The sequence below is a fragment of the Palaemon carinicauda genome, chromosome 11, assembly GCF_036898095.1.
Source record: "Palaemon carinicauda isolate YSFRI2023 chromosome 11, ASM3689809v2, whole genome shotgun sequence".
Lineage (NCBI taxonomy): Eukaryota > Metazoa > Arthropoda > Malacostraca > Decapoda > Palaemonidae > Palaemon > Palaemon carinicauda.
The window spans coordinates 34,106,868-34,134,036 of record NC_090735.1 but is presented as its reverse complement, the minus strand read 5'-3'; the positions used below and the strand labels follow the sequence as shown (position 1 = coordinate 34,134,036).

The 27,169-nt window shown below is 41.2% G+C and overlaps 1 long non-coding RNA gene across 3 annotated transcripts in view; it reads right to left on the bottom strand.

Annotated features, from left to right (window-relative positions):
• The window catches only part of LOC137649668 (uncharacterized), a 39,493-nt gene extending 15,873 nt beyond the window's left edge, over positions 1–23,620 (bottom strand). Inside the window, exons 1-5 of one of the 3 annotated variants that reach the window (XR_011045814.1) lie at positions 23,483–23,620; positions 4,715–4,896; positions 3,185–3,255; positions 1,984–2,962; positions 811–963 (exon numbers count right to left, since the gene is read on the bottom strand). This is a non-coding gene — a long non-coding RNA (uncharacterized lncRNA). Of the gene's footprint in view, positions 1–243; positions 964–1,983; positions 2,963–3,184; positions 3,256–4,714; positions 4,897–23,482 lie in introns of those variants that run through there. The other 2 variants (XR_011045813.1, XR_011045815.1) reach the window with 2 other exon arrangements.
• Between the last annotated feature and the right edge of the window lie 3,549 nt (positions 23,621–27,169).

Genomic DNA, 27,169 nt, shown 5'->3' with positions numbered 1-27,169 from the left:
TGACCTAAGGACAACCATCTAAAATAATCTAGGGGTCTAAGTCCTCATCCTTAATTACAGATTGGAGGGGAAGACTGCAACCACCTTGCCAATGTTCACCATTTTCAATACAAACAAAGCATGCCAAAATGGTTGGCACTCACCCTGTCCTTATAGTGAATTTCTTCTTTACAATAAATTCCTATTAGGCTGAATTACAGTTAACACTATCTCGTCTTTCTTGCATTTTATTTTACCGTTCTTACCGAGGACAATCATCGTTTTTTATATCTTAAAAAACTACTCACCTGGGTACATTCCTAACATTCATGTTACGGTGTATCAAACTCAAAAATCCCACCTTGCAATCTTGGTATCCTCATAATTTCATAATTTTTAGATTTAGTGATAATGGAAACAAAAGGCGGTTTTAAAACAACACTTAGTCCAGGTGAAGCAAAATATAAGCTAAAAATTATTTTGATCTATAAAATGAAAATCTATGAAGACCATAAACAAAAATAGGAAGGATGGCTGGCTGGGCGAGCTTCAATCCTCGAAAAAACCAAGTATGGATGTTCTCTTTGCCAAAGGACCTGCATTTGGCCCGCACTATTATTGCTCATTATTTATCGAGACAACCGAGGGATCTGTCATTCGTTACACGAAATAAATTATAAATTTAAATGAATGGGGTTATATACATACATACACACTAATCTTTATACTGATTTGGCTCGGCAAGTCTCCTAATTTTTATTTCATGAAGTTTAGCAAATGTTTCCTCTGCCTCTTCTTTGGAAGACAATAGTTTAGTTTCACCAAACTTACCTTTTTTATTAGGGCACATGAATTACACACACTGTACTCGTGCATGTTGATATAATACTATTATCTTCCTCCATTGGTTGGAGGATTCACCCGACGTAAATTTCGTCCTGTCACTGTCTGACAAACTTCACTCTGTTAATCCACTTCTAGCACCTGGAAAAGAAATTTTAAGTAGAATCAGATAATTTAAATTATATGATTTGATATCAAGGGTAAACTTTCTGTTCCTTAGAATGAAGGTGAAAAGGGGCGTAAAGAAATATCACAGTCATAAAAATGTGAGTTTTTTCAAATGAAACCTCAATTTTCCTAAAAATGGTCGGTGATGGGCGACTAAACTGTTCACACATGGATTCCTTAACCTAAAAATACCTACATTTAAATACCAAATAATGATTATGATACTTAGAACCAGAGATATTATGACAGTCAGACCACCTTATTCGCAGGGGTTAGGCAACACACCAGCAAAAAGTGAGAATCCACGAATACTTGCTCCTCTTGGTGGGTTAACTCTTAACCTAACAACTAGCTGCCTATTGCTTACTCGCATTTACCACATTTCACTAGGTATACGAATAGCCCACAGTACATGTAAATTCTTTTACTATATACAGAATAAGACTAGGGTACACATCAAGAGTCATTGCCCCACTATCACTGTAATATATGTAGAGTATCATCACTGCAGTACAGCTTAATTAGCAAACGTGACACTAAAGTGTTTGCCATTTTAGTCAGGCTGACTCGCACCATTTGACAAGTCATCATACTGTAGTCTAAATTACAAGTTGCGTATGGTTTTCTTGCATTTATCGTCAATAGTACAGTACTGTACAGAAGTTAATATAATACTGTAATACATTATGTACTATACTAACTGAAAAGAAAAACAGATACAGTCAGTGGAATTAATGCAAATTCAAAAATGCAAAGGTATGGTACATACTGATCATGTATGTACGTACTGTATCCCTTTAAATACACAAGTATAGTACATACTGATCATGTATGTATGTACTGTACTGTACTCCTGTAAATACAAAGGTACTTTACAACACTAGTAACTGAACTCTACAAGTGGAAAATTAAAAAAAAAATACAAAGGTACTTTACAACTCTAGTAACTGAACTATACAAGTGGAAAATTAAAAAAAATAGAAACTATCTTACCATTCTGCAAGGGGAGGAGGATCATTTACATCATCAACGAGCTCCATCATGGTTTGAAGAAGAGGGGTTGCCAGAGAAGTGGTTTCCGGATCAGGAAATTCCTGAGTTGGAGTAGGTGATGGTGATGACCAAGGCTTAGGCTTGACGGGTGGCAGAGGTGATGGTAGCCATATCTCGAGAGGAAAATTGTTATAGGCAGCTTCTTCGCCAACTCCATGTCTTACTTACTTTGATGGCTGCTTTTCCAGTCCCATACAGCAGGGGAACCCCGCTCTCTACGGGACCTCCACTGTTGTTTTACCTTGTTCATTCAGAGTATTTAAACATTAATTCTTTTCAACGTTTTGAGATTTTAGTGACTTTCATGAATAAAGAGTCAGACACCTCCACCAGACCTACCTTCTCTCGGTATGTGAAAGAAGGCATGTGTGGGGGGGGGGGGGTGTCATTTCAGTGTCTTTGCCTTGTCAAAGTTATTCAACCATGTTTCAGATAATGGTAGCATATCTAAATATTTCTCGTTTATCAATTCTCGAATTTGAATAGTCTTATTACCTACAGATTGTATATTTACATAGCCACAGTTTATGACATCCCTGGTAACCATGATCAGTATTTTCCGATAGTCTTTTCAATTTAAAGTCAAAAGCATTGCAGTCTCTAGAATTTACTGTGTGGTCACTTAGTCTGTTTAACTTTGTGCAGTTTATACACTTTGACACTTGCGAATCACACTCCCTGGTGGAATGTCTCCCTGAACATTAACCGCAGACTTTATCTCCATTCTTAGACTTGCAATCTTTTTCGAAATGTCCATACCTCTGACAGTGGTAACAGGTGATCACGTGGTACTTATCACGTATGTTATAGATACCCCATCGTAACGAAACTTTGTCCCCATTATCATGAATAGCCCTCCGAACTTCAGGATCATATTTCAGCACATGGTGGGTGGCGTCACTGCACAATCAACGTACACCTGGGGAGAAAAAAAAAGCTCAATTACTTGAAAAGGGGCTTTTATGTAACAATTCATATAAAATCTAATTCAATGCGTGATAAATAACAGATAATACTGCACTTGTACCATATAAATTTTTAACATGACACCCAAAATGAAATGAAATGGTCAAAGGAAATAAAAGTAATTTTACTGAACACTCAACTTAAGGAGAAACATGGTAAAATTTTATACTGTTACCCTTTGTCCTTTGCTGCCTTAAAACCGGGAGCACAGCATTCCTCCTTGGCAATGAATTTTCATGCGGGCTTCTTCCAAAACAAAAGTGTATAGAAATAAAGAAAAAAAATATTTATTTTGTACAGTATGTTATGGTTATAGTAAATTTAAGAAATATTACATAATGCTTATCAACATTTATGTTAATTGAGTATACCTACACAAAATAATAATCAAGTGTACCCACACTCAAAACAATAATTAAGTGTACCCACACTCAAAAAAATAATTAAGTGTACCCACACTCAAAATAATAATTAAGTGTACCCACACTCAAAATAATAATTAAGTGTACCTACACTCAAAATAATAATTAAGTGTACCCACACTCAAAATAATAATTAAGTGTACCCACACTCAAAATAATAATTAAGTGTACCTACACTCAAAATAATAATTAAGTGTACCTACACTCAAAATAATAATTAAGTGTACCTACACTCAAAATAATAATTAAGTGTACCTACACTCAAAATAATAATTAAGTGTACCTACACTTAAAAAAGATAAAAAATAAAGAATAAATCAAATATTACAAGTACTGCAGGTTGGTGTATACTAGGTCCACGCCATTACTAAACCCAAAGTAGTTTCACTATCATTTGCTGCTTACAGCCTGATTCAGGGCCAAAGTCCAAAGGTTTTAAGCCATGGCAATCGGTACGAGATACAGAATTTAACCACTCCCTGTGGTGAGCGAATCGTCAACATAAACAAGAGGGGCCTCTTATCAATTTATATCTTGGTAAGAAGACAGGAGCTAAAATAATCCCAGTCTGGATTCCAATAGATTGAACAAAAATAAGTTTTAAGCTAGCTCAAACTTTTATGACCATGAATCTCAAGATATCCGCATTTATAGGAGGACTCATGAGATCCTGGGCACTCCGTCTTAATATATACAGCCCTTCTCCCTGCCTTAGGAATGGTATATCGTTTCAAAATTACTGGTTTTTTAACACCTGTAATAAGGAGCTCAGAAACTAATTTCCGTGCATAATCTAATATACTTTTATTACTTTAATCTCATGACAACCGCATTAATTTGACGACAAAAGAGAAGCAAGGTACGCTGTCCTAATAAACACTACCATTCCCCTTGCCCTAGGAATAGCTTGAAGTTTCAAAATTACTGGTTTTCCAAAATCTGTAATAAGGACCTGAAAAACTAAAGTTTCCGAACGTAATAGAATATACTCTTATTTCTTTGGTCTCGTGATGTCCACATTCACACGACTACTTAAAAGAAACAGGTTACTCTATCATCATTTATACCGCCATTTCCTTGCCTTCGTCAATGGTATCCAGTTTCCAAATTACTAGTTTCTTAAAACCGGTAATAAGGAATTAAAAACCAAGGTTTCCAAGCCTTAAAAAGATATACAGACAGACAAAGACAGACTAGTAGACACATATTCCTTATGGTTAACTTAACTGTAGCTAAAATTATACAAAGCAAATATAATACATGTACAGATTACAAAACCTTACCTCAACTAACAGTTAGCGCTGTAGGTCCATATTAAAAGCAGTAACGAAGGAAGCAGCGATTTTGATTAATCGATTCGATTATACGACTTCGTGATTAGTATCTGAAGCTGACATGCATCCAAGAGAGGTGACGTCCAGAGCCACGGTTCTTCAGTTAATGTGTGCCAGTCATTGTCTCACGGCTGGAATAAATTTAATTAATTCCGGAGAAGACTGCTGTGTTGCTTCATCTGCTGAACTCTCCGTATTGCCTAATGTCACTCTAGACCGATAACACTTCATAATCCTGAGAGTTGAGTAGCAAAGAGCCTGATAAAATTAATAAATCGTTCAAGAATGCTTTGCTTTACATAAATCTGTGTTTAGAGGCAACTGGAATAGCATGCAATAGAAGGGATTTATTAAGTGTTGAAAAAAGAGGAACAAACTTATAGAGTCAAGCTGTAATTATATATATATATTTTACAGCTATTAAACTAATATTTATACACATAAATTTACACATACAAAGATATATATTTATACACATATTTACACATACACAAGTATATATTTATATACACATACACAAATACTCACATGGACATGGACATACATGGACATGGACATTCACGTACAAAACACGTTCACAAAAATACACATCGACCAAAAATGTGTAATAAGGTGCTTTTTCTATGAATGTTCACGAAAGCTATCGACTCTATTTCGATTATTTAGATTTGCTCGTAATGGAAACAAAGATTTACAACTACAGTAATTTTATATAAAAAGCATAAATTTCAAAATAATCTACAAGATACAAGATTCATATACCTTCATAAATTACAACGTAAGGGAAAAACTATCCTAACTACATAATTTGCCCGAATTAAAATATTATAAAGAATTTTGAAGACATTTAATTGGAATTCTAGATACTCTGGAATGATACCAATCTTGTGCTTATGGATAAATCTCAAGAGATTGAGATTCCGCTAGTAAATTTCCCCTATGAACCTATAGTAATAGTGTTTCGAGGTCATTATCAGCATGTTAAGGGAAAATTCATTAGTTACATCACTTAAATGGTAGATTTACCCATTACGCCCATTTTCCTCAAAGTAACTTAATCTAAATTACCACATTTAAAAAAAAAAATTGAGGTATTGGTGCAAAGGAATCCTCCCTAACGGAACCTGACACGACTTTACAGATTTAATCTTTCTTGCTGGTGCCTAATCTATGATACCGGTTCATAATTGCCTGGAAGACTTCAACCCTTCTTGATACTTTCAATCTGCTTTTAGTGGCCGTATATAATAATTTCCCACCCATCGGTATGCCAGTTGGAAAACCTCTCCTGCCCTTTCAACTCAATCGGACCTTAAGAGCATGAAATACTAGTTTCCAATGTGATCTAAATTGATTATTAAACTCATTATGATTCACATTGAAACTAGCAAAAATCACAATAAACATTGGAAATAACGTCTTTCCTTTTTGAGCTTCCGGGCCCGGCAACTTTTACAATTTAAGATTCAATAGATAGATATATATTCGTTAGCTAATGTAACAGAGCATTGGGTAATTCTTTTTGAAGACTATACATGGTAATATTATTCAAAATGCTGTTAAAACTTTGTGGTTAAATTTCTAAATGAAGCCGAATTTGTACAGAACTATAACCTAAAAAATATAGGCCTCTTAGTGGCCGAGTCATTGTAACTTCACAGTTTAACTGCAGACTAGAAGAAATGGTAAATGTTATCACAAACACTTTCACATATACATACGACGATTTATGTCTTCATATATTCGGTGCCACTATAGTGCGATTGCTACCATCAGGATTCTACTAGTGTGTAATTCCTATACTATTTTTCGGGTATGAGGCGATTCCTACAAAAGTAGGATAGATAAAACATACTTCTTGACACTATTTTAATCTATTCTTTTCTATGAATCATGATGAAAAATCCATACAACGCACTTTAGGTTAGGTAAAATGGTCGTTTTGTTTACACTATTTGCTTGTTTAGTTTGTTTGATAACGCTAATTGAGGTGTTACTCTTGTAATAACACGTTGGAAGGGGAATATTACATAATTTGGTTGTTTTCTTGGTAGGAATCCCCTTATAGTAGATTTGAGTACCCAGAAAATGGGGGTAAGAATCGCGATATAGTAGCATCATACATTCTCAACGCTGGTCTTACCGAATTTCGAAATGTATACGAACAGTTTTTACCCTTAAAATAATTTTTCTTAGAATCTTTTCATTAACTTTTGAATGTGGCTGCCATTTGCAATTCTAGACATTTTTATACCTGAAAAACGCTTCACTAGAAAAACAACGTATAATACGACCTAACCTAGCGATTTTGATATTCCACATCATTTGTTATCACCTTCATCCCTATCCCAGTTGGCAAACATATCCACCCTTATGCTTATGGATAAATCTTTCTAAGATTTTTATATTATATTGGTAAATTTTCCCTTTTAGCCTGTAGTAAGTGTTCCGTAAGGGTATTTCGAGAACATCCACAGCAAGCCCATTGCAAGTTCATTAATTAAATGTCTCCTAAATGGTTGATTAACCTGTTACGCACATTTTTTCTTAAAATAACCTAAACTAGATTACCATATTCTATAAGACTTGAGGGATTGGTGCAAAGGAATCCTCCCTAAATGAACCTGACACGACTTTATTGATTTAATCTTCGTTGCTGTTTTCTGATATACGACACTAATTCCTGATCACCTGAGAGATCTTTATACTTTCAATGTGCTCAGTGACCATATATAATAGTTTACACTTTAGCCTATTTTCCTATTTTACAAACTTCATCCGTATGCCAAATGGATAACATTTCCCTTACCCTTCCAACCTAATCCGACATCATTATTATTATTATTATTATTATTATTATTATTATATCAATACGATAGCGTGTCTTATTTGTTTTGTGTCATGCTTTAAAGAAAACTGAAATAATTTCATGGTATACTCTTACAAATTCACATTGGACTTTGATTACTTAACCAAAGCACATTTTATATAGTTTCCCCAATTTTGTCTTTAGCACCCGACTCAATTTTTTTTAGATATTAGACAAATAATTGAGTTCTATCAATTTCCATAACCTAGATTATAGAATTCATCTCGGGCCTTTTCGTTTAACGACTAATCCGTTCTTATTTTAAAAGATTTCTCATAATTCTGATCACCCTTTGCTTCAAATCTTCCTAGACATTACTCAATTTCCCGTCCGCCTATCATATTCAATGACCATTAATGAAGCTTAAGGACACACTTTCGATAAGGTTGGGATCTACCTGCCACAACCTTGCTTTACTCATGGACAACCTTATGTAGCCTTCTCAAGAGCAAGGAGTAGGAAGTGTAAGGGTGAAAATTTGTCCTCAGAATAATTCTACTTATGGCCAGAGAAGAGGAACTACCTTCACTAGAAATATTTTATATAAAGAAGTTTTGTAAATAGTTTCATGTATTGCTCATTTTTAAAAATAAATATGAAAGTCAAATCTTATCACATTTTATTCAAACATGTATAGGTTGGGAACAAGATAATTAGTATTGAAAATATAATTTCGTGTAATTTACACGGGCTCCGCTAGTTATTATTTTTACAAGCAAACCCACAACTCTAGTTGTAAAAGCAAGATGCTATAAGCCCAAGAGCTCCAACAAGGAAAAATAGCCCAGTGAGGAAAGGAAACTAGGAAATAAATAAACTACAGAGAAGGAATGAAGTCAATAAAATATTTTAAGAACAGTAACAATATTAAATTAGATCTTTCATATATAAACTATAAAGAGCTTAACAAAACAAGAGAAAGAAACCAAGATAGAATAGCGTGCCCGAGCATAAAATACTAGTTTCCGGTGTGATCTTTGTTGTTTTAAAGGCACTTTGAAGTATAAGGATCGTTCAACTCACTAACATAACAATGTAACTAGCGAAATATATTAGTCACATTAAAAATAACATGGAAGTTTTGAAAACTGTCTCTCAGTTTGAGCTTTCTTGCAGCTTTTACCATTTAAAATAAAAAAAGACAAAAAAAATCGTGAACTAACGTAGCACATCAGTAAAGTTTATCTTTGAAGACTGTACATGGTAACATTATTCAATATGTTGTTGAAACTTGGTGGTTCAGTGCCTAAATGAAGCAAAAATTGTATGGAACTATGACCTACCAAAAATAGAGCGTAAGTGGCAGAATCATTGAAACTTTCCAGTGAAATTCTTACTTTACTTTACTTTACTTTGATGGCTGCTTTTCCAGTCCCATACATCAGGGGAACTCCACTCTCTACCGGACCTTCACTGTCGTTTAACCTTGTTAGTTCCGAGTATTTAAAGTTTCATATCGCGTATTGTTCTTGACAACTAAGGATGGTAAATGTTAATACAAACACTCACGAATACGACAACTCATGCACTGTATTCATATCCTCTCAACCCTTTTCTTACCTAATCGCCCAAATGTATACGAAAAAAATTTTCCCGTTAAAATAAATTTTCTTAGAATCCAATTTTTCAGCCTTGAAAACTGGCTGTCCATACACCTCTGAATTCTTCATACCTGGAAAAAAAATATCGAATAAACAATGATGCGACCTAACCTAGTGATTGCGACTGATGTGAAAAAGTTCATAACTGGTGAACGTCAGACTGGGGTTCGAGTCCTGCTCAAACATGACAAATTCGGAGATGACAAACTATACAAACCTTAGCTATTTACATTGGCTTTACCTTTCAGCGTAGCTGAAATGACGAGCCAATAGTTTTTTAACGAGGGTCAACTACCCCCGCGCTAGTTAGCGGGGGTAGGGGAAGGGGTAGCTTGCTACCCCTCCCCCCCCACACACCGGTGATTTGCTTCACTTCACTTAGAGGTAGGACTTGACTTGGGGGCCAGGCTGGCGAGCAAATATATGTAAATAGCTGAGGTTTGTATGGTTAGGAAAAATACAAATTATCTCCGAATTTGTAATTTGTTCCGTAACCGAAATACAAACCACGGTATTTACATTGGGTTACTTACCCCCTAGGAAGGGTGGAAAGTCCCCAGCCTTACTGACTTTGGCTTTGCCCGGGGGCTCCGCCTCCCGGTGAGTAGCACTTGAGAAAAGGAGCCCCTGCACCTCACAAGTTCCTTGCTTCGCTAGGAACAAGTGGCCTACATAAGTTGTGTGTGGAGGAAAGCGTGACTCGTCCTATGAAGTTGACCTTGAGACCTTTAGATAGGAATCTAGGATAGGACGTTCCCAATACCACCTCGTCAGGGTATGGGGGACGCGACAGTATTAAACTAGGAGCACAAGGAAGCATGGGTTACCTACAGAGGTCGAGGTCAGCTATGCGAAGACCAGGATGCTGCTTCCCCAAGAGAGGGGAGAATGAAGAAAGTAGTAAGGGTCAGACATACTTTCATTCACGCAGACTAAAACCGGGTAACAACGCCCTCAACCTACTGCTACTTGTCCATAAAGGAGCCTGAGGTTAGACCAGCTGTTGTGCAGCCACCACAGTGCCGATAGAAAACGTATCGAGGCTCCTGTGGGTCACGTCCTGCAGGTAGTGGGCTGTGAAGGTTGTTTGACGCTTCCAGATCCCAGCTTAAAGCACCTGCGTCATAGAGAAGTTTCTCTTGAAGGCCATGGACGTAGCAACGCCCCTGACGTCATGTGCCCTAGGGCGACGTGATGGAGGAGGGTCTGGATTCAAGGCGTGGTAGATAACCCTTCGAATCTAAGCCGAGATGGTATTCTTGGTGACCCTCCTCTTCGTCCTGCCTGTGCTTACAAACAATGCCCGCACTTGGGGACGAACTGCAGCTGTTCTCTTCAAGTAATACCTCAGACACCTCACTGGACATAGTAGCAGCTGGTCTGGGTCGCTTGTTACAGAATGGAGACTCGCGATCCTGAAAGAGTTGAACCGTGGATCCGGCACTCCAGGATTCCGAGTCTTGGCAACAAACTCAGGGACGAACCTGAACGTTACCTCCCCCCATCCCCTTGAATGGGCGATGTCGTACGAGAGACCATGAAGTTCACTAACTCACTTGCCCAAAGCCATAGCGAGCAGGAAAGCAGTCTTCCAAGACAGGTGGCGATCAGAGGCCTGGCATTATGGTTCGAAGGGAGGTCTCTTAAGAGCCCTGAGAACCCGAACCATGTTCCAAGGAGGAGGTCTCACTTCCGACTGGGGGCAGGAAAGCTCATAGCTACGTATGAGTAGAGAGAGTTCTAGCGAGGAAGAAATGTCCACACCTTTCAGCCTGAAAGCCAAGCTCAAGGCTGAGCGATGGCCTTTCACTGCAGAGACAGAAAGGCGCATTTCCTCCCGCAGATATAAGAGGAACTCCGCTATTGCTGGAATAGTGGCATCGAGTGGAGAGATACCCCTCCCACGACACCAACCACAAAAGACTCTCCACTTCGCCTGGTAGACTCCCTCAGAGAACTTTCGCAGGTGCAGAGACATTCTCTCCGCAACCTGTTGCGAAAAGCCTTTCTCCGTGAGGAGACGCTGGACAGTCTCCAGGCGTGAAGCCGAAGCGAGGCCACGGCCTTGTGAGGGATGTTGGAGTGGGGTTGTCCGAGTAGCTTGCGTCATTGGGAAAGTTCTCTTGGGAGCTCCGTCAGGAGCTGCAAAAGGTCCGGGAACCATTCCGCGTGATGCCATAGCGGAGCTATAAGAGTCATTGAACAGTTGACCGATAGTCTGGTCCTGTTGAGCACCCTTCTCATCAGACAGAACGGTGGGAAGGCGTACACGTCGATGTGGTCCCACCGTTGCTGGAAAGCATCTTGCCAGAGAGCCTTGGGGTCCGGGACTGGGGAGCAGTACAGAGGCAGCTTGAAATTCAACGCTGACGCGAACAGATCCACGGTCGGGGAACCCCACAAAGTCAAGACTTTGTTGGCTATCTGAGGATCCAAAGACCACTCGGTACTCACTATTTGCGAAGCCCTGCTCAGACTGTCGGCGAGCACATTCCTCTTGCCAGGAATGAAGCGAGCTGATAGTGTTATCGAGTGGACTTCGGTCCACCTCAGAATCTCTACTGCAAGATGGGATAGCTGCTGCGAAAAAGTACCTCCCTGCTTGTTGATATAAGCCACTACCGTGGTGTTGTCGCTCATCACTACCACGGAGTGACCCGCCAGAGTCCGTTGGAACTGTTGAAGAGCCAGAAAGACGGCCTTCAACTCAAACAGGTTGATGTGCAGGTACTTTTCTGATTCTGACCAAAAGCCTGAGGTCCTCTGGTTCAGAACGTGCGCCCACCCCCCCCCCCCCTCCCTTCTTTTGATGTGTCCGAAAACAGTGTCAATTCCGGGGGGAGGACAAGAAGATCCACTCCCTTTCGCAGGTTCTCGTCGACCAGCCACCACCGCAGGTCCATCTGTTCCAAAGATCCTATCGGGACCTGTACGTACGGGGAATCGGATCCTCGATTCCACCGGGACTTGAGCCGCCACTGCAGGGATCTCATCCTGAGGCGGCCGTTTGGAACCAGACGAGCCAGGGAGGACAGGTGACCTAAGAGACGCAACCACGATTGGGCGGGAAGCTCTTCTAGCCTGAGGAAGGGTTCCGCCACCCTCCTCAGCCTTGCTATCCTGTCGTCTGATGGAAAGGTTTTGTGGAGATTGGTGTCTAACAACATGCCTAGATAAACCAGTCGTAGGGATGGCTGCAGAGAGGACTTCTCGAGGTTTACCACGATCCCCAGATCCTGGCAAAGACTCAGAAGCCTGTCTCGGTGTCGAAGAAGGGTCGACTCCGAGTGTGCTACGATCAGCCAGTCGTCCAGATAACAAAGGAGACTGATGCCGTTCCTGTGCGCCCAAGATGAAATCAGGGTGAACACACTGGTGAACACCTGAGGTGCTGTGGAGAGACCGAAACGCAGCACCGTGAATTGGTAGGTCTTGCCGTCTAGGCCGAATCTCAAGTACTTCCTGGAAGACGGATGGATTGAGATCTTGAAGTACGCGTCTTTTAGATTCAGTGTGCACATGAAGTCTTGAGGTCTCACCGCAAGTCTGACCGTGTCCGCGGTCTCCATGCTGAACCGAGTTTGCTTGGCAAACTCGTTCAGAGCCGAGAGGTCGATGACAGGTCTCCAGCCTCCAGACGCCTTCTTTACAAGAAAGAGTTAACTAAAGAAGCCTGGGGAGCCGTCGACGACCTCCTGGAGAGCATCCTTCTTGAGCATTGTCTCGACTTCTGCCCTAAGGGCTAACCCCTTTACCGATCCCATGGCATAGGAGCTCAACGACACTGGATTCGCTGTCAGGGGAGGTCGAGATGTTATGAACGGGACGCGATAGCCTTGGCCGATCACAGAAATTGTCCAAGCATGGGCACCGTGTTGCTGCCACCTGTGCACGCAACGTCGAAGTCATCCCCCCACAGGTAGACACGCGGGGGGACTGCCACTCCTAGTGTTTGTGGCCGCGGCCGCTCTCTCTAAGAGTCTTGCCTCCCCTGAAGGACTTACCGCCCCTTTTGACCTTGGCTGGAAAGGGCTGGGGCTTAGATACCACTTTTTTAGCTGCCGGTGCCTCCTTTGGTGTCTTGTGAGGCTGCTGCTGCTGTTGCTGCGGAGCTGGAGGCTTATATGGCCGAGCTGTAAGGGCCTATGGAGGAGGGAGTCCTGGCTAGACTTCCTACATCTCTCAGCCGTTCGTTCAGCCGTTCGTTCATTATCCTGGGGCTCCAACAGATTCTCCCCAAGGAGGGAAGCATGTCTGAGCCTACAGACATCCACGGCGGGATCCTTCGGGTGGAACTTCTCGATCACCGCATCACGCCGCTTCAATAACGAGTTGGCCCACAGGGTGGTAACCTGGTGTGAGAGGAACTCGATGGAGCGGGTGCCCGAGAATAGGAAGGTCTCCAGGGCCTTCCTTCTGGTCTCCTTAGAAAAGTCCTCGGAGCGCAATAGGATGCCCAGAGACCCTAGCCATATATCCAGTCACGAAGTGGCCTGCATGGCGCACTTCGCGACCTTCTCATGGCTCAGGATCTCCGACGCCGAGAACGTCACCTGCCGGGTGGAGAGCTTCTCCAGAGGAACTCCCTTAGCAAGCTCTTCTACGGAATGATGGAGAGGAAGAGCGAGATTAGACTCCCTCAAGATCTCAAAATACCTCCTCTGCTGGAGACGAGGAGGTGGGAGGAGTTTGTTCCTGGCAGAGGAACAACTGGAGGACGCAAGAGTTGCGAGTTGGGCATTGGCCCTGGCTCTGGCACTCTTCAACCCCTGAGACCAGGGCAGAGCCACACTGGTCTTGGGGGGGCTTCTGAGTACCGAACACCTGGTCCAGGACCGTGTCCTTGCCTTCTCAGGGGGCGATCACGGTGTCCATGAACCCGTTGAGTTGCCTCATCACGCTCAGGACCTGCCAGAAGGCATGCTCAGACTCCTGCTGGTCTCCTCCTTGCGGACTGGCAGCTAAGTCTCCCGTCCCCGGAATATCTTCCTGGGGAGATGAGTGGACGTTCTCCCGGGGCACAGCTGGTTCCTGACGAATCCTAGAAGACGACTTCGGGATTGTCTTGGAGTCCTTGGGTTCCCTCCTGGGCGGGATACACGACCCCAATAAAGAGGTTCGGAAAGCGCCCTCCGCGCGAGACGATTCTCCTCCATGAGGAGACGACTCCCCCCTTGGTGCCGAGGGGAAGACTATCACCTCACTGGATTCACCCGAGGACGGAAAAGCCTCGTCCTCGGGAGAAGAAGAAAGCGCCTGCGAAGGGGATGGAGCCTTCCTGACAGACCTCTTAGGAACCAACTTCTCCCTTGGGGAAGTCACCACGAAGTCCACTCCTCTCCTTCTCTTCAGCGGGGGCAAGGCAGCCGTTGACTTGTGTCCTTGATCGGCGAGTGCCGGCTTCATAGCCTTCACCAACGCCCGCATCAGAGGACCAAACCAAGTCTGCCGAGACACGGACACAGAGTCCGAAATTCCCGCTGGAGGGAAGGGGATCGGGCGATCCTTCGGAGTGGACACCACTGGACCTGCCTGAAAAGGAAGGGGGGAAGAAAGTTGTACAGACCTCTCTGATGTGTCTTCCCTATCCTGCACAAGAGTCCTGCGCTTGGGTGGAGGCGATCCTGAGTGCGGTCTGGCGACACGCGTCCCTGCTGCTGTCGCGGGCTGCGAAACCCAACGCGAACGGCGATCGCGCGCAGGCGAGCAGTCGCGCAGGCGACTGGGCGCGAGGGCGCACAGGCGAACGAGCGCGTGGGCGAGCTGGCGATCGAGCACGTTGGCGCGTCGGCGAGGGAGCGCGTAGAAGCGTGGGCGAACGAGATCGCTCCGATGACCGCTGACAATGTTGTTCAGGAGACCTGTAGCATGTGGGAGAGCGATGGCGAGCAGGCGATCGGCGGCGCGCTGGTGAACGCTGGCGCGTAGGCGAGCGATGGCGCGCTGGCGCATGGTGGCGCGTTGGGGAGCGATAGCGCGTAGACCGCGTAAGCAAACGAATGCGCGAGGGCGAGCTGACAGAAGGCAACCCATGTCCCTCCAGATCCTCTGGGCGACGGCGCGTTGGAGAATGCTTGCGCGCTGGCGATAGGTCACGCGGGCGGTCTGGAGATCGCCGATGTTCAGGTGATCGCTGACGCGCTGGGGACTGTTGACGCGCAGGAGATCGCTGACGAGCAGGCGAATGTTGATGCGTCTGTGATCGCTGGCGAGCAAGAGGGCGAAGCGTGGAATCCTGTGAGGAACTGCCGGGGTGGGGCGTAGAGGCGAACGCTCACGAACGGGCTGAGGAGGCGCGTGGGCGCACAGGCATTTTGGAAGTACGTGCTGGAGACCGCGAACGTTGTTGCGCTGGAACAGGCTGACGAGCAGGATCACGAGGGCGAGGAGAAGAGTCCTGGGCCAAGACCTGAACCGAAGTTCTAGGTCGCGCGGGCGAACGTGGGCGCGTATCAGGAACTGGAAGCGCAGGTGCGCTCTGACGGGCAGGAGAACTAGAGTGCTCAGGAGACCGATGGCGCGCAGGGCGCACAACAGTAACAGCAGGATGTTCGGAGTCCTCAGGAGAGCGCTGGCGAGCAGTGGGGCGATGGTCATCAGAAGCACGCTGACAAACAGGAGAGCGCTGACGATCAGGAGAGCGCTGACAAGGAGGGGAGCGCCTGTGCGCTAACACTGCAGAAGGGCGCGCAGGGGAATGCTGGTGCACTGGGCGCTCAACAGGAACAACAGGCTGAAGGATGTCCTCAGGAGCGCGCTGGCGAAAAGAGGGGCGATCATCAGGAGAGCGCTGGCGAACAGGAGAACGCTGACGATCAGGAGAGCGCTGACGAGCAGGGGAGCGCCTGTGCGCTAACACTGTAGAAGGGCGCGCAGGGGAACCCTGACGCGCAAGGGAAGAATCCCTTTGCCCCGAAGGATCCGTTGCCCGTCGGGTGACGAGGTCAGGCTGCTGGACATCTGCACCAAAAGCTGAAGGTCTGGAAGGCGTAGGAGACCGATCCCCAGAGAGGTCTAAGGAAGCTGGAGCTGCAGGCTGCTCACGGCAAGGAGATCCCCCTCGAAGGAAGGAGGCGAAGATTCAAAAAGGCGCCTCTTAGCCCCCTTATATGGAGACGGGAGGCCCTTGCGGCGCAGCGGACGGTGAGCCTTACGGTGAAGGCGGCCACGAAGAAGATCGTCAGGACCATCAGTCCTCCGAAGGGGAGTCTCAGTCAAAGCACTCCCCTTAGAGGGAGGCTTGGCAGCAGAAGAGCCCACGGGACTCCCTTCCCCCTTCAAAGGATGTACGGAAGGGGGAGGAGAGCCTTCAGCACCATCATCCACAACAGTACCTGCAGAGAATTGACCCGACCTGTCGGAAGCCTCTGCCACCACGACGTCGACGATAGACAGAGGATCTACCTCTGCTATCACTGGCGACTGCTTAACAGCGGCCCCTAACTGGACAAGGTCAATCAGGGCTTCCCTGGAGGGCAGGCCTTTAAGCCCCAAGGAAGCCCAAATCTGAAAAAGATCATCATTAGACAAGGAGTCATTAGCAACAACCTCCCCAGAGGAGGAGGAGGAACCGCCCCGCTATGGAAGGCGACGCCCTCTCCCCCAATCCAAGGTCGGGAAACAGAACTAGGGCCTGCGCTTCCACTCGGCGGTCTCTCCTTAGGAGCCGAACGAGGGGGAGCTTCGGAGGAGGTTTGGGCGGCGAAAGGAAAGTCCCGAGAGCCTTCCTCCTTCAAGGCATTCCTGGAAGGAGAACAGTCTCTCTTGGACTTCTTCTTATGCCGGCGGCCAAACCTCTCCCACTGGGAGGCAGACCACTCCCTGCACTCACTACACGTATTCTCTGTCACACCGTCGGCCTCGACACTGCGGGCAAAGGGTGTGAGGATCTGTGTCCACCACAGACATAAAAGTACCACAAGGGCGACCGGCAATACCAGGGCACTTGCGCATGGTGAAAAATAAAGGGTGAGGCCACCTTCAAAACACGCACAAACAAACTGGAAGAAAAAGCAAAAAAAGATTAAGGCTGTCAACGAGGACGATGGACAGAAAAGTCTGTTCATCGCCGGAGCCAAAAGTGAAGTGAAGCAAATCACCGGTGTGTGGGGGGGAGGGGTAGCAAGCTACCCCTTCCCCTACCCCCGCTAACTAGTGCGGGGGTAGTTAACCCTCGTTAAAAACTATTGGCTCGTCATTTCAGCTTACGCCAAAAGGTAAACCCAATGTATATAGCGTGGTTTGTATTTCGGTTACGGAACAATGTATAGTTTCTTTCGTCACTGCAACCTTACAATCGTTGTGAGGTAAGGATGGGAGGTTTGGGAGAGCGTATAGGTATATTTGCTGAGTTATCAGCAGCCATTACAAGGCCTTCATCAGTCCTAGCTTGGGTGGAGAGGTGGCTTGGGCGCTGACTATATGAAAATATGGTCAGTCTCTTATATTATTGTCCCTTGCCTTTGCCAGTCATAAGCGGCCTTTTAACCATTTAAACCTTTAAAACCTTACTTAGTAAGCCGTGTCTTTGACACCTTGAATGCAGCATCCTTATTTTAGTATAACCACCTAGAATGCAGTGTCCTCATTTTAATCTAACCCTCCTTGAACGCAGCATCCTTATTTTAATCTAACCCCCTAGAAGGCAGCGTCCTTATCTTAAACTAACCCCCTTGAATGCAACGTCCTTATCTTAAACTAACCCCCTTGAATGCAGCGTCCTTATCTTAATCTCTGCCCCTTGAATGCAGAGTCCTTATCTTAATCTATCCCCCTTGAATGCAGCGTCCTATTTTAATCTATCCTACTTGAATGGAGTGTCATTATTTTAATCTATCCCCCGTGAATGCAGCGTCCTTATTTGAATCTATTCCCCTTGGATGTAGTGTCCTTATTTTAATCTAACCCCCTTGAATGGAGCGGCCTTATTTTAATCTATCACCCTTGAATGCAGCGTCCCTATTGTAATCTATTTCCCTTGAATGCAGCGTCCCTATTTTATCTATTCCCTTTGAATGCAGTGTTCTTATTTTAATATATCCGCCTTGAATGCAGTTTCGTTATCTTAATCTATCCCCCTTGAATGCAGCGTCCTTATTTTAATCTATCCCCCTTGAATGCAGTGTCCTTATCTTAATCTATCCCCCTCGAATGCAGCGTCCTTATTTTGATTTATCCTCTATGAATGCAGTGTCCTTATTTTAATTTATCCCCCTTGAATGCAGCATCCTTATTTCAATCTACCTCTCTGGAATACAGTATCCTCATTTTAATCTAACTCCATAGTATGCAGTGGCCTTATTTTGATCTAACCCCCCTAGAATGCAGTGTCCTTTATTTTAATCTAACTCCCTGGAATGCAGTCCTTATTTTAATCTAACTCTATAGAATGCAGTGTCCTTCTCTTAATCTAACCCTCTTGAATGCAGCGTCCTTATTTTAATCTAACGCCCTTGAATGCAGCTTCCTTATTTACATCTATCCCCCTTGAATGCAGCGTCCTTATTTTAATCTAACGCCCTTGAATACAGCTTCCTTATTTACATCTATCCCCCTTGAATGCTGCGTCCTTATTTTGATCTAACCCTCTGGAATGCAGTGTCTAATCCCCTGGAATATATTGTTCTTATTTCAATCTAACCTCGTAGAATGCAGTGTCCTTATCTTAATCTATTCCCCTTGAATGCAGAGTCCTTATTTTGATCTATCCCCCTTTAATGCAGCATCCTATTTTAATCTATCCCACTTGAATAGTGTGTCCTTATTTTAATCTATCCACCTTGAACGCAGCATCCTTATTTTAATCTATCCCCCTTGAATGCAGCGTCCTTATCTTATTCTGACCCCTTGAATGCAGCCTCCTATCTTAATCTAACCCCCTTGAATGCAGCGTCCTATTTTAATCTATCTCACTTGAATGGAGTGTCCTTATTTTAATTTATCCCCCTTGAATGCAGCGTCCTTATTTTAATAAATCCCCCTTGAATGCAGCATCCTTATTTTAATCTAACCCCCTTGAATGCAGCTTCCCTATTTTAATCTAATCCCCTTGAATGCAGTTTCCCTATTTTAATCTAATCCCCTTGAATGCAGCTTCCCTATTTTAATCTAATCCCCTTGATTGCAGCTTCCCTATTTTAATCTAATCCCCTTGAATGCAGCGTCCTATTTTAATCTATCCCACTTGAATGGAGTGTCCTTATTTTAATCTACCCGCCTTGAATGCAGCGTCCGATTTTAATCTATCCCACTTGAATGCCGTGTCCTTCTCTTAATGTATCCCCCTTGAATGGAGTGGCCTCATTTTAATCTATCACCCTTGAATGTAGCGTCCCTATTTTAATCTAACCCCCTTGAATGCAGCGTCCCTCTTTTAATCTATTCCACTTGAATGCAGCGTCCTTATTCTAATCTATCCCCTTTAAATGCAGCGGCCTCATTCTAATCTATCCCCTTGAATGCAGTGTCCTTATTTTAATTTATCCCCCTTGAATGCAGCGTCCTTATTTTAATCTAATTGTCCGGGATGCTGTCTCCTTATTTTAATCTAACTCCATAGTATGCAGTGGCCTTATTTTGATCTAACCTCCTAGAATGCAGTGTCCTTTATTTTAATCTAGCTCCCTGGATTGCAGCGTTCTTGTTTTAATCTAACTCCCTGGAATGCAGTCCTTATTTTAATCTAACTCCCTGGAATGCAGTCCTTCTCTTGATCTAACCCCCTTGAATGCAGCGTCCTTATTTTAATCTAACCCCCTTGAATGCAGCGTCCTTATTTTAATCCAACCCCCAAGAACGCAGTGTCCTTATTTCAATATAATCCCCTAGAATGCAGTGTCATTATTTTAATCTAACCCCCTAGAACACAGTCATTTTAATCTAACCCCCTAGAATGCAGTGTCCTTATCCAGTCCACGCCCTAGAATGCAGTCTCCTTATTTTAATCTAACCCTTCAAAAGGCTGTGTCCTTATTTTCATTCAACCCTGTAGAAAGCAGTATCCCTATTCAAACAAACCCTCTAGAATGCCGTGTCCTTATTTCAATTTAATCACCTGAAATGCAGTGTCCTTATTTTAATCTAACTCCCTAGAATGCCATGTCCTTATTTCAAACTAACACCCTAGAATACAGTGTCCTTATATCAACAAAAAACCCCAGAATGCTGTGTCCTTATATCAATATAACTCCCTAGAATGTAGTGTCCTTATTTCAATCCAATCACCTAATAAGCACCTAAAATGCAGTGTCCTTACTTCAATCTACGCACATAAAATGCAGTGTCCTTGTTTTAATATTACCCCTTAGAGTGCAGTATCGTTATTTTGATCTAACCCCCTAAAATGTAGTGTCCTTATCTTAAAATAACCCCCTAGAATGCAGTGTCCTTATTTCAATCTAAGCACCTAAAATGCAGTGGCCTTATTTCAAGCTATGCACCGAAAATGCAATGTCCTTGTTTCAATCTAAGCACCTAGAATACAGTGTTCTTATTTTTTTAACCCTTTAGAATACAGTGTCCTTATTCTAATTTAACCCCATAGAATGCTGTGTCTTTATTTCCATCTAACTCCCTAAATGCCGTGTCCTTATTCTAGTCTAAGGCCATAGAATGCTGTGTCCACATTTTAATCTAAGCACTTAGAATACAGTGTCCTTATTTCAATATCAGCACCTAAAATGCAGTGTCCTTATTTCAATCTAAGCACCTAAAATGCAGTGTCCTTATTTTAATTTTACCCTTTAGAATGCAGTGTCGTTGTTCTGATCTAACCCCCTAGAATGCAGTGTCCTTATTTTAGAATAATCCCCTACAATGCAGAGTCCTTATTTCAGTCTGAGCACCTAAAATGCAGTTGCCCTATTTAAATCTAAGCAACTAAAATGCAATGCCCTTGTTTCAATCTAAGCACCCAAAATGCAGTGTTCTTATTCTTATTTAACCCCTTAAAATGCAGTGTCCTTATATTAATTTAACCGCATAGAATGCAGTGTCTTTATTTAAATCTAATTCCCTAAATGTTGTGTCCTTATTTTAATCTTTCCCCATAGAATGCTGTGTCCACATTCTAATCTAAGCACTTAGAATACAGTGTCCTTATTTCAATCTCTGCACCTAAAATGCAGGGTCCTTGTTTCAATATAAGCACCTAAAATGCAGTGTCCTTATTTCAATTTAACCCCCTAGAATGCAGTGTACTTATTTTATTCTAACCTCCTGGAATAGTGTCCTTATTTTAAAATAACCCTTAAGAATGCCGGGTCCTAATTTTAATCTAAGCACCTAGAATGCAGTGTCCATATTTTAATTTAACCCCATGGAATGACGTGTCTTTATTTCCACCTAACCCCCTAGAATGCCGTGTCTTTAATTTAATCTAACCCCCTAGAATGCAGTATCCTTATTAAATCTAACCCCCTAAAATGCAGTATCCTTAATTTTCATCTAACCCCCTAAATGCCGTAACCTTATTCAATCTAACTCCCTAGAATGCCGTGTCCTTATTTTAATCTAACCCCCTAAATGCAGTGTCCTTATTCAATCTAACCCCGTAGAATGCAGTGTCCTTATTTTAATCTAACCCCCTAAATGCAGTGTCCTTATTCAATCTAACCCCGTAGAATGCAGTGTCCTTATTTTAATCTAACCCCCTACGATACATTGACCTTATTTTAATCTAAACCCGTAGGATGTAGTCTTTTTTAATCAAGGTGTCTTACAATAGCTTGTTTAGGTACAAGCATTGGTAACCCAGTACAAGTCCGATGGTCTCAATTGTGGTATAAAAAGTAATTATTAAAGTACTATTTTCCGTGGCTAATGATTTACCTATAAAAAAAATAGTAAAAAAAAAAAAAGAAAAAAAAAGCCAGTTATTTGTCTATGAAATAGGAAATATCTTGAGGCACCTAAAATCCTAATATGGTCCCCTTCTAACCCCTTAACTTACAGCAGCTACGTCAGTTAATGCTCTACACAATTTGCAACTATTCAGATTATCAGTAGTTTCTTTATGTTAAAAATGGGGAAATCGACTATATAATTAGAATATTGGCAGCTGTGGGTCAAACTTCCTACAGAAACAAGATCTTAAAATAACTACATAAAATGTGTTGAAATAAGGTACGCGAGTTGTCCAAAAAGGCGTCACGTGATAATAAAGGAAGTGATTGGTCCTTCATTCACTGATAACGAAGGTAGCCCGGGTCTAGTAATGAAAAACCTTAATATAAATATTATTACGTAAAATCTTAATTTAAAAAAAAATACAGTAAAGTGATTCGTCAAGAACGACATGAGAATAACAGTTTAGTCATATAGGCAGACGGTGTTTGTGGTATTATAAACCGTAAACTAACTCCCCCCCTTAAAAAAAAAAAAAAAGGCTGGGGGGGGGGGGCAATCAAAAGTAGTTTTAATTTAAGGGAAATTTTTCTAAAAAGTATCAAATTCTGTTCAAGGAAGTCATGGTCTAACTAGACTAGTACTTGCTAAACATTATTACTATTTATATTTTGAAGTACTTTAGTAATAAAAAATATATATTTTTTTCCAATTAAGCAGTCGTTATCATAGTATTTCTCTGGTCAAACACGAACCAAGATAACCAAAGTTTCCAGATATAAAATAGATTCCTAAAATCCTCATGATATTACATGTAGGTTACAAGATTCCACATCTCATATAATAAAGACTTACTGTACTGGAATAAAAAATTGTACAGTACAACAGTCTTAACAGAAATTACGTTAACAAACTATTGTATAACAATCTATACACCTTTGAAAAATACATTACGAATACAAAAGAACAAACAATCATTATCCTCAAAATATGCTGTTAAAAAAAAAAATTCTGCCACCAGTAGAATTCTCCCAAATTAATCCAGGTATTTTTTAGATTCGTTAAAGGACAACTATCAATTTTATAGTGAGGCTTTAATGAAGATGTTTGTTTACAGTAAAGATGGGAGGGGGCACAAAATTTTTCGAAACCTTAAAACAACTAGCTATATAATAAAATTTAATCTTAAAACCGAAAGGCCTCAAACAAAAAAAAAAATGATGGTATTAAACCAATGTAACATTAAATTTCAAGTCTCCCTACTAAATTTAAAAATGTTATAAAGCAAATATTTGAAAATAAATAATCAGAAATTAAAAAAACTGTCTAAATATGTAAAAATAAATATAAGCGATGAAATACAAGCACAAATAAAATAACTGATGTAGATTATAGCATATTTACCAAAACCCTTTAATTTCCAAAGTCAAGTACGTAGGCCCAATTCGGTGCTTCAATACTTTAAAACAATATGTTTTAGCTTTGTCAAATATTCACGACACACTTCGGTTTAAGAATAAGACAACGATCCTCAAGTTTAACGCTAGGACGTCAAATAACGAATGAATAGTTCATTGAAAAGGAAACAAAAGAAAACCAAAACCAAAATAAGAAACGAGATAGTTTATCATTTACTACTTTCGTTATCCTTGGAAAGTGAAGTGCCATCTATAGTCACTTTTGGAATCTTAGTACTTAAGAAAGTTTTCTAATCAAATTCTTTTCATAGAGATATACTATAATTCATACCTACAAGATTCGTATATTATCAAAGCATTATTATGTGAATTATTAGAATATTTAAATTATTGCAACAATTTTCTCATATATTACTTGGTTGAAATTTACGATGATTCAACCTTGGTTAACTATAATATTATTATTATTATTATTATTATTATTATTATTATTATTATTATTATTATTATTATTATTATTATTATTATTATCAAATGATACAACCATAGTTGGAAAAGCAGAATATTATAAACCCAAGGTCTCCAACAGAGAAACTAGCCCAGTCCGGAAAGGAAATAAGGAAATATATAAACAACATAAGAAGTATTGAATAATTATTATAAAAATATATATTCCAAGCTTAGTAACAGCGTTAACATAAATGTCATCTATAAATTATGAGGAGACACTCATGGTAGACTGTTCAACATAAAATTATTCCCTGCAAGTTTGAGCTTCTGAAGTTCTAACTATTCAACTGCCCGATTAGGAAAATCATTCCACAGTTTAGTCATAGCTGGAATAAAAATTCTAAAAATAACTACTGTTTAGTATTGATTCTTGTGATGGAGAAGGCAGGATTGTTGGAATTAACTGCATACCTAGTATTACGTGCAAGATGGTGCTGTCTGGTGAGATCTGAATGCAAAGGATGGCCAGAGTTACAGTATGAAAAATCTTATGCAATATGAATAAAGAACTAAATGAACGATGGTGCAAGTGATTAACATCTTGATCAGGAATAAGAAATTTAATAGACTACAAGATTGAGAATATACTAAGAAATCCTTTCAGATATCTAAATAGTTACAGACAAATGTCACAAAGAAAAAAATTATTTAAAACTATACATTCAAAGTAGGATAAAGATATACATATCTCAGAACAATGTGATTGATATCCAGGTAATGAATAAGGGGAACCATACAAAAAAAAAAAAAAAAAAGAACCCTCAAATAGAAATATACCTTCATTTTAAAATACCCGGACAGATAGACAACTTTTGGGGAAAAAATCCCCCAAGACTATGCAATTTTCCCTCGTAATTCACAGGCAAGAGAAACGGGATTTTGCTGCCTCATAACCCTTCTTCTCAGCGCAAACAATCTGAGTTAAAACTAATATGATGTCGTGTTGCCTCAGCAGATGCTTTTATGGAGCGAAAACACGGACAAGGTAAACACAGCACCTGAGGCGTAAGCCTACTTAATGGCCATAATGGAAATATCACAAAGTAATAATAATAATAATAATAATAATAATAATAATAATAATAATGATAGTAATGATCATACTACTACTACTACTACTACTACTACTACTACTACTACTACTACTACTACTACTACTAATAATAATAATAATAATAATAATAATACTAATAATTTTTGATGATGCAAAGGACAATCATGCGGTTTGTCTCTCTCTCTCTCTCTCTCTCTCTCTCTCTCTCTCTCTCTCTTCTCTCTCTCTCTCTCTCTCTCTCTCTGTATGAGGTTTCAAATATATAGACAATTTTTATATTACATTCCTCCTGTAAATAATTATAATTATAAGGATCAAAATGTCCTATTTATAAGTAATGAGATCACGGAGATCCCAGACACAAAAGAGAAACGACTCTCATGGATACATAAACCCAAGAAACTTTCTCTAATAATCTGTCTCATATAAACCTCACACCATAAACGTAGGTGATAGGCCTAAGCCTTTCTGAATGTGAATATTGGCCTAAACAGTAATAGGGATATTCATATCAAGCAGGATTTTCTCTTAAAAGATAAACTATTCCTACTTTTTAAAGATAACTGCATATTAAAATTATTATTAAACATCAAAGATAAGCTTCAAAGGCCTTGAAAAAGAACTATAAACTATAAACATATCTCAATACTTTATTGACACCATAGTCATTTAATTAAGAACGGTAATTTATGTCGATACGTATTTTGGTCTAACAAATATACTGAGACTATACTTCAATAAGAGTAAATTTCCTTTGTTCCACATATTCACAAAATATCTTTCGCTTAAACAATACTTCATCTCACAGTTCCCCCCCCCCCCCATGATATACATCATATTTTCCCCATTTTTTATATAAACGTCCCTTTTAAAGTTCCTGCTCCCTTTCACCTTCGTTAAGTGATTTCCTTTATAAAACAAAATTCAAAACCGTTCAGTGCACCAACGATTGAAGCTGAAGCTGGTCGAACCATTTTATAAAAGCCAACTTAACTCCTACACAATTTTCTCTACTGCCAGCTCCAGCGCCATAGCGGATATGCGCCTTTTGTAATTGCGGGAGGCCTTCTCGCTATTGCAAATCAAAGGCTTTCTTTTTTCTATTACAAATGGAAATTTCCTCGTGATTTGTCTTTCCTCCTTTTTATTCGAATCTAGAATTAAGATTCTATATAACTTGATTTCATCTCAATGTTATTGCTTCTACTGCGAGAGGCGACATTTTTGCTCAAGAAAATACAAAGGAATACACCAACATTAAACTTGCCTCATTGGATTATAATTGTCAACAAAATAGTAGTTTTTGGTTTTTATTTGTCAATATCCCCCACTTTATTGCTTTAACATTCAAAGAAATTACCACGAATACACAGAAAAATAAACATACAAAATAAACTCTACATCGTATGAAACGTTGAAAATGAAGGCGAAATTAAACATTTGGATTTATCTGATTGGCCGATCGCTCTCTCAGGGGTGACAGAGCTGGAAAGAGGAGTGCATAGCTTTACCTTGGACTCTGATGGACGTTGATGCATAAGGACACTCCAACAAATTCAGAGAAAGGAGCACTTAGTGTTATATGGATGAGACAAGTGAGAGGGAATGAACGAAAATCATAGTTCATGTTGTTAAAATTCCTTAATTACTTTCGATACTATGGTGCAGATCATGTTTTGCGAATAGAACTAAAGTTTTATTAAGACTATGTATTCAAGGTATCCCAAAGCTTGATAGAAAAGAGATGAGAATGTCGAGACGGATTATGGGAATATCACTGCTTGAAAGATTGGAAAATGGTGAAATAAGAATGGCAGGCCTAGTGAAGATTACAGAGGGGGTGAATAGTGTCACAGCTGAGATGGTGTGGGAATATGTTGAGGAGGGCTTGAGAAGAACTTGTTGGGGGGAGAAGATCAAGAGAGGGGCAGAGAATTACATGTCGAGATAAAGGGGAGGGTGAAATGGAGAAAAGAGGATAGGTGGTAGAGGAGGCCGTTAATAGAAGGACGCATTAAGACAACCGACCCCTTAATGTAGGGATAACGGTGGGGAAGAAACAAATTTGAAGGTTTCGCTATCGGAATGTTTTTCATGTAGAAAAAAATT